The sequence below is a fragment of the Sturnira hondurensis genome, unplaced genomic scaffold, assembly GCF_014824575.4.
Source record: "Sturnira hondurensis isolate 20B ecotype Veracruz unplaced genomic scaffold, ASM1482457v3 Scaffold0006437, whole genome shotgun sequence".
Classification (NCBI taxonomy): Eukaryota; Metazoa; Chordata; class Mammalia; order Chiroptera; family Phyllostomidae; genus Sturnira; species Sturnira hondurensis.
The window spans coordinates 2835708-2843087 of NW_028079068.1; positions in this window are offsets into that span (position 1 = coordinate 2835708).

Consider the following 7380-nt stretch of genomic DNA (forward strand, 5'->3'; position numbering starts at 1 on the left):
AATGGCATTGGATGTCTCAGAATGAACTACTTTGCCTCCAGTTTCCTGCATTACAGACAGTGCTGCAGTGAACAGTGTCGTAAATACATGTTTGTGTATATGCAAGAATACCAATCGTTAAACTTTCTTTTTTTTAATGTATTTCTTTTTTATTTTTTATTTAATTATTATTTTAAAGATTTTATTTATTTATCTTTAGAGAGGAAGGGAAGGAGAGAAGGAGAGAAATATCAATGTATGGTTGCCTCTCATGAGTCCCCTGCTGGGAACTGGCCTGCAACCCAGGCATGTGCCCTGACTGGGAATCAAACCGCGATCATGTGGTTTGCAGGCCCGTGCTCAATCCACTGAGCTACACCAGCCAGGGCCCGGTTGTTAAACTTTCAAAACTGGAATTGCTGGGTCAAAGCAATCGGTTTTTTTCCTCTACCTTTGTTGTAACCTGACCTTTCAGCAATGGTTTTTAAAGAACCCTCTTTATATCAAGAAATTTAGTGCTTTGCCAAATGTGCTATGATTATTTCCTTTCAGTTTGTCATTTAAGTTTATTAAGTAAACTTAAATTATACAGAAAATTTTAAAGTTTATTTGTAGACTTTTTCCTTTGTAGTTTTTGGGAGATGTATCTTGTGTAGACATAGACCAAGATTGATCTATGTTTATTTCTACTACAACTTTTAACGTTATATTTTATATTTAAATTTTTGATTCATGTGAAGTTTGTTTTGACAAAAAGAACGAGCTGGGAAGCCAAATTAATTTTTTTCCAGATGGCTTCCCAGAGTCCCAATACTATTTATTACAAATCAACTTTTTCCCACTATTTTGATACATTATTTTTATCCTATACTAAATTCCCGCAAACATTTAGATCTATTTCTATAGGGGTTTTTTTTTTTTTGCTTCATTGATCTATTTGTTTATTCATGCAAGACAAAACTTTTTGAATCACTGTTCTTTAGATGACATTCTACACATTCATTTTTATCCCATCTGGAATTGATTTTGGTATGATTTCATGTGATGATCTAAATGTCAAATGAAGCCACACCACAGACAGAAAGAAGTGAAAGAAAAAGAAGGTGGTATGTGAAGGAGGTTAGGATGAGAGTCCCCAAAATGTACTGGTTTGGTATGTGGATTATTTTTAGCTAAAAGCAATCATGATCCAGCAGACTCAAGAAAAACTTTTACCTCTCCCTTAATTGCCTAAAGGAAGTTAGGTAGGCAGCCTGGCCCTGAAAGAGAGATAACTTTTTATCTGAATGACTTACCTGCAAGGCAGGACAAATATCTAATCTCTAAACGCCCGCTCTTCTTATCATCCTGTAAATGACCCTCCCTCCCTTTGAAGCCCTGGACCCCATCCCATTTCTTAGCTTCAATTGCCTGCCTTGTCTTTGGGTCTTCCTGGGGCCCTCACGGTACATAATCAAACCACTTTTTCTCTTTTTAATCTGTCTAAAGGGAATCTGATTATTAGATAAGCCAAAGAACCTAGAAGGGTGGAGAGAAAAAATTTTTCCTCTCTTCGTAAGTATAGAACCCTTCTGGCTTGTTTGTATAATCAGTTGATGAAAAGTGAAAAGAATTAGCTGAGAAAGGACAGCTTAGGACCATGGTATTTTTATTTTATTTTTTTTATTGAAAGAGAAAAGGAACCTATCAGTGAAGTAAAACAGGACTAGGGGAACTTTTATTTATTTTATTTATTTCTATGTAGAGAGAGGGAAAGAAGGGGAGAAAGAGAGGGAGAGAAATATCTATGTGGGAGAGAAACATAAATTGGTTGCCTCTCACCTGCCCCAAACCAGGACCTTGCCTGCAACCCAAGCATGTGCCCTGACTGGGAATCAAACTGGTGACCTTTTGCTTTGCAGGCCAGGGTTCAATCCACGTACCCACACCAGCCATGCAGCATTTTTATTTTATTACTAAAAATATACTCTGGTATTTATTGTTATTAACAATAGAGTAAATGAATAATGTTGTTAACATAGGACCATTCTGATCAGTTTTCTGTCCCTATAGTTCTTTGAAATTATTAACACTAAATGTTGCTATCGGAACAAATTATAGGAGATTCTATCTTGTAATTACCCTTCCCTATCCTTATGAGACTGGAAAAGCAGGTGTTTGGGCTACCTGTCACTACCAGAACCAATAAACAGAGACAAGGATTGAACCTTTACGGGTGCTTTATTCAAATGGCCAGTGATCTGAGAAGAGGGTTATGTACCCTCAAAAGCTGTCGTAACATCTCATTTTTAAGCTGACCTTTTAATAAGGAGATAAAAGGATGGGTAAGGGGTTTGGAAAAAAGATTAATTAGACAAGAGTGGCAGTCCAGCCTGGTGATTTTCCTTGGACTTCTTCTTCTGTTGATCATCAATTCTTCATCTGCATGGGGGCTATTCCCTCCCTGGAACACACTGGCTCAGATTCCATCTCCATGGCTTGCAGACCCTCTGGGGCACAGAGGCTGACTTGCTAGTCAGCCTCCTGGGGTCATTGTAGGTCACACATGCAGTTCGTGGAATAACAGCTTTCCTCATGCATTGGTCACTGATGCCTATGGACTGAGGCTAACGTCTTTAACTCTGGAGTTCCCCTACCCCTTACTTATTCCTTCCCACTTTTGTCTTCCTATTTTTATGATTTTTCTACAAAAACAACAGGTTTCCATTTTGCCACAGGACCCCCCCTGAAAATAGCACCATGATGTGACAGAAGAATGTAGAACTGAGCCAGAATCTTTGTCCAGCAGATTCAACTTGCCTGTAATTATAAGTGTTAGCTTTCTTTTAGTGGAATGCAAAACAAACTATATCTCTAAAGATAACAGAAGGTTTAAGCCATGGTAGAGTTTAAATGTAAGACTGCAAAAAATAAATAAATAAATAAACAGACAAATAAATGGAAAACTGAAAAAGAAATGACACTAAGTTGCCTCTTCCTGTATGTGTGTTCTAGAAATGGAGCTTAATTTTTTAAGGAACACAGTAGTTTAGGGTTCACGTAGCTGCAGTTTGGTGGCTGACATAGTTCGGGCCAGCCTTCACCTCAGTGACCCGGAAAGCCAAATGCTGACTTTCTGAATCTTACTTGTAGCCAGTTGTGGTCTATGTGATACAAACAGGAGACTGTTGTGAAATAAGGGGGAAACGTGCCCTTTCTGATGAAAGATACTGCTATAGATGGAATGTTTGTATCTCCCCCAAATTCATGTAATGAAACTTTATTCCTCATATGGTGATACTAGAAGGTGGGGGCCTTTGTGAGGTGAGTAAGTCATGAAGATGGAGCTCCCAGGAATGGGGTTCGTGCCCTTTTTTTTAAAAAAGGACCCAGCCCTGGCTGGTGTGGCTCGGTGGATTGAGCGCTGGCCTGCAAACCAAAGGGTCCCTGCTTCAATTCTCAGTCAGGGCACATGCCTGGGTTGTGGGCTAGGTCCCCAGTAGGGGGCGTGCAAGAGGCCACCACACATTGATGTTTCTCTCCCTCTCTTTCTCCCTTCCCCTCTCTCTAAAAATAAATAAATAGAATCTTAAAAAAATAATAAAATAATAAAATAAAGGAGGGCTTCCTTGTTTCTTCTGTCATGTGAGGACACAATGACAAGACAAAAAAAAATCTATGAAACAGGCAGTGAGCTCTCACCAGACATAAATTCTGCTAGCGCAATGACCTTGGACTTCCCACCTCCAGAACAGTGAGAAATAAATGTTTATTTTTAAAGAGTCTAAGAAAGAGGGGAAGGGAGGGAGAAAACAAGGGATGATTGATGTGAGAGGGAAGCATCTAACTGTTGCCTCTCCCACACCCCAACCAAGGACCTGGCCTACAAGCCACACATGTGCCCTGACCAGAAATTGAGCCAGCAACCTTTCAGTTCACAGTTTGGCATTCAACCCACTGAACCACACCAGGCAGAGCTAAAAGTTTGTTGTTAAAGGCACTCAGTCTATGGTGTTTTTGTTACAGCAGCCTGAGCAGACTAAGACAGAAAGATGGATGTGGCTGACACTGCCTCCCTCTTTCCTCTCTCTTGAAAGCAGAACTGATGTCTGGAGATTTGATGACTGTTTTCAAACCACGAGGGATACATCAAGAGTAACTCAGGCCATTGGCCTGCACTTTGATGCCAATACTGCTTATCTCCAAATTTTCTGTGTTAAAAAAAATGAGAAGTCTTTATTTAAGTCACCGTTAGTTAAGTGTTCTATAATATACGGCCAAAAATGGTAGATAACAAACAGAGGTAGTATATAGCAGTAATATGTAATTATTAGCAATAATAATATATACAGCAATACTGAATATATAGCAATACTAAAAAATACAAATCATGTAGTAAGCTGGTTTCCTGCCTACATAATTTCAATAAACATTTTTTTCAACAGATGTTTGCAGGAGTTCATGTCCTGTAAGAACAAAGATAAAGTGTTAACTAGATTTCATTTGAAGGCTTAACTCTGAAGACCCTACTTACATGACAGAGGTGATGATATTCTCACTGCGTTAGCTGAAGAAAAGCACTAAAAGGGATTCACAGTGTTAAAAACCATCTCAGGAATCTGTATCTGTATTCTTGCCACTCTTTCTGTCAGATGGAGAATGAAACAAACCTTCTGAGTGTTTTTTTGAACTGGCTTCAAGTTTAGAAAGCTCCTCGTCCCAAGATTATACTGAACAGATTTTGCCTGGATTTTTTCATTTTATAGTTTTTTTGTGTATGTTTACGCTCACCATTTTCACCTGGCCAGCCAGAATTAGTTTTTTGATTGTAGTGTTATGGTGGAGAGGGAGATCACCCTTTGTTATTCCAACTGGAAGACATCGTCCTCAACTGCACACTGGGTAGTTTATCCTCTCTCCATTGATTTGAGCTGTTATCATTTATTACTCAATTGTCATGTACGTGAGTTTATGTGTATGGGGTTTACAGTTGTGTATATGGGAAATAATGCAATAATGAATAAATAATAACTTGAGAATAAACTATGTTTTCTGTACTCATAACTGTAAACCTACTTTTCCTCCAGCCTATACTTATTTATATGTTGATATACAAGGTCTGTCCAGAAAGTATCCAGACATGAAATAGGAAACATAGAGACATTTATTGAAGAAGATACAAGATACAGGAAACATTGTACAGAGAACGATGATGCCTCAGTCCCTTTCAAAGTAGGTACCTTGGCACCTCACACAGTTCTTCTAATCACCATCAGCTTCCCTGTTGTACTTACCTGAATCTCATTGACAGTCTGAAATCTCTTCCCTTTCAAAGGTGATTTTAGCTTTGGGAGAAGCCAGAAGTCACACAGCCCTGAATCTGTACTGTAGGGGGGCTGGGTGATTTGATGTTTCACCAAAAAACTCTGCATGAGACGTGATGCATGAGTGGTCACGTAGTCATGATGAAGCTGCCAGTCACCAGTTGCCCATAGCTGTGGCCTTGTGAGTCATCTGAATAGTTTCTGCAGAGGAATGTTCAAGCTTAATGCAAAATTCAATGCAGATTGAATGCTCTACTCAGTCATTTTTTTTTAATTTAATTTTTTTATCTTTAGAGGGGAAGGGAAGGAGAGAAGGAGAGAAGTATCGATGTATGGTTGCCTCTCGTGAGTCCCCTGCTGGGAACCGGCCCGCAACCCAGGCATGTGCCCTGACTGGGAATTGAACCGCGATTGTCTGGTTCACAGGCCCGCGCTCAATCCACTGAGCTACACCAGCCAGGGCACTCACTCAGTCATTTTGAATGTGATGGCCACACAGCACCCATGCTCACTCAGAGGTGTCTACCGCCCCCACTGACTAGTACAGTTCATGCATGTGCATTCCAGTCCACTCTCCTAGGCTACCAGGTTACATCAGTACCATGCAAACTGTTCTCGGTATATTGACAATGGCTGGACTTTTTCCAGACAGACCTTGTACATATAAATTATACACACACACACACACACACACACACACACACACATATATATATATTTAAGATTTTATTTATTTATCTTTAGAGGGGATGAGAAGGAGAGAGGGAGAGAAATGTCAATGTATGGTTGCCTCTCGTGTGTCCCTTGCTGGGAACTGGCCTGCAACCCAGGAATGTGCCCTGATATATATGCATATATTTATATATACATGTGTATATATTCAAGTATTTATATATGTATATGTATATGTTCATTTATATTCCCAATTATCATATGCATGAGTCTGTTCCTGGGCTTTCTCTGTTGCCACAAGGTATTGTAGTTACATATTTCCATGCCTCAGTGATACCATGTTAGCCAACGTAACTTTGTCTTCAGTTTTTAATGTGATTTGTGTTGGTGTGGATTTTTGGGGGCGGGGGGCGGGGGATTTGCTCAGCTTCTGTAATCTGTAGGTTTATGTCTTTAGCCAAATTTGGGGAAATTTCAGCCATTATTTCTCTGAGTATTTTTCTCATCCCCTCATTCTTTCCCTTCTCTGGGGATACAATGGTATTTGTCATTGTCTCACCAGTCCCTGAGGCTCTGTTTGCTTCCCCCCCTAAATCTTTTGTCTCCCTCTTGTTTAGGTTAAGTCACATCTGTTGGTCAGTACTCAAGTTGCTGATTCCCCCCTCAGTCATTGCCATTCTACCATGGAGCCCGTCCAGTGAGCTTTTATTTCAGTGATTATATTTTTCAGTTTTATAGTTTCCATCTTTGAAAACACATTTTCTTTGCTGATATTTCCTACTTTTTGTTGGCTCTAAGAAAATTTATGATTGCTTTGTAGGAGCATTTTTTGACAGCTGTTTTAAAGTCTTTGTCAGATATCTGATTCATCTTAATATTGGCAGCCGATTGTCTTTTCTCGTCCAATTTATGATTTTCCTGGTTCCTGGTATGACAAGTAATTTGCTATTGTATCCTGGCATTTCGAATATTGCTAGGAGACTCTGAATCCTATTTAAAGCTGGTAATTTTCGCAGGCAATTAAGATGTAGGTTTTGGCTGACTTTTGTGGGCTGTGGTTCCAATGGCAATTTAGTTGTGCTGTGTTATTCTGGTCTCCTTAGTCCACCTGGGGCTCCTGGGGCTCCTGTGGTTCCCACTGGTGCTCCTTGCTGGGGCCAGATACCCTTCTGTGGTCCCGGTGTTGCCAGGGGGAGATACCAGCAGTCCCCGGCCTGCCTGTTGCTGGCGGAAGGCTCTATTTAATCCCTGCTGGTGCCGTGAGTGGGTGAAACGAACTTCCTGGGCCCACCCCACTGTTTCTAGGCATGAGGTAGTAGATGCCAGGGAACATGGGACAGAGAGTGTTTCCCACTTCCACTCTCTGTTCTGGAAGGAGTTGGTGGGGTCCCCACCTGATCTTCATCGTTGCCGGCAGAGGAGAGCC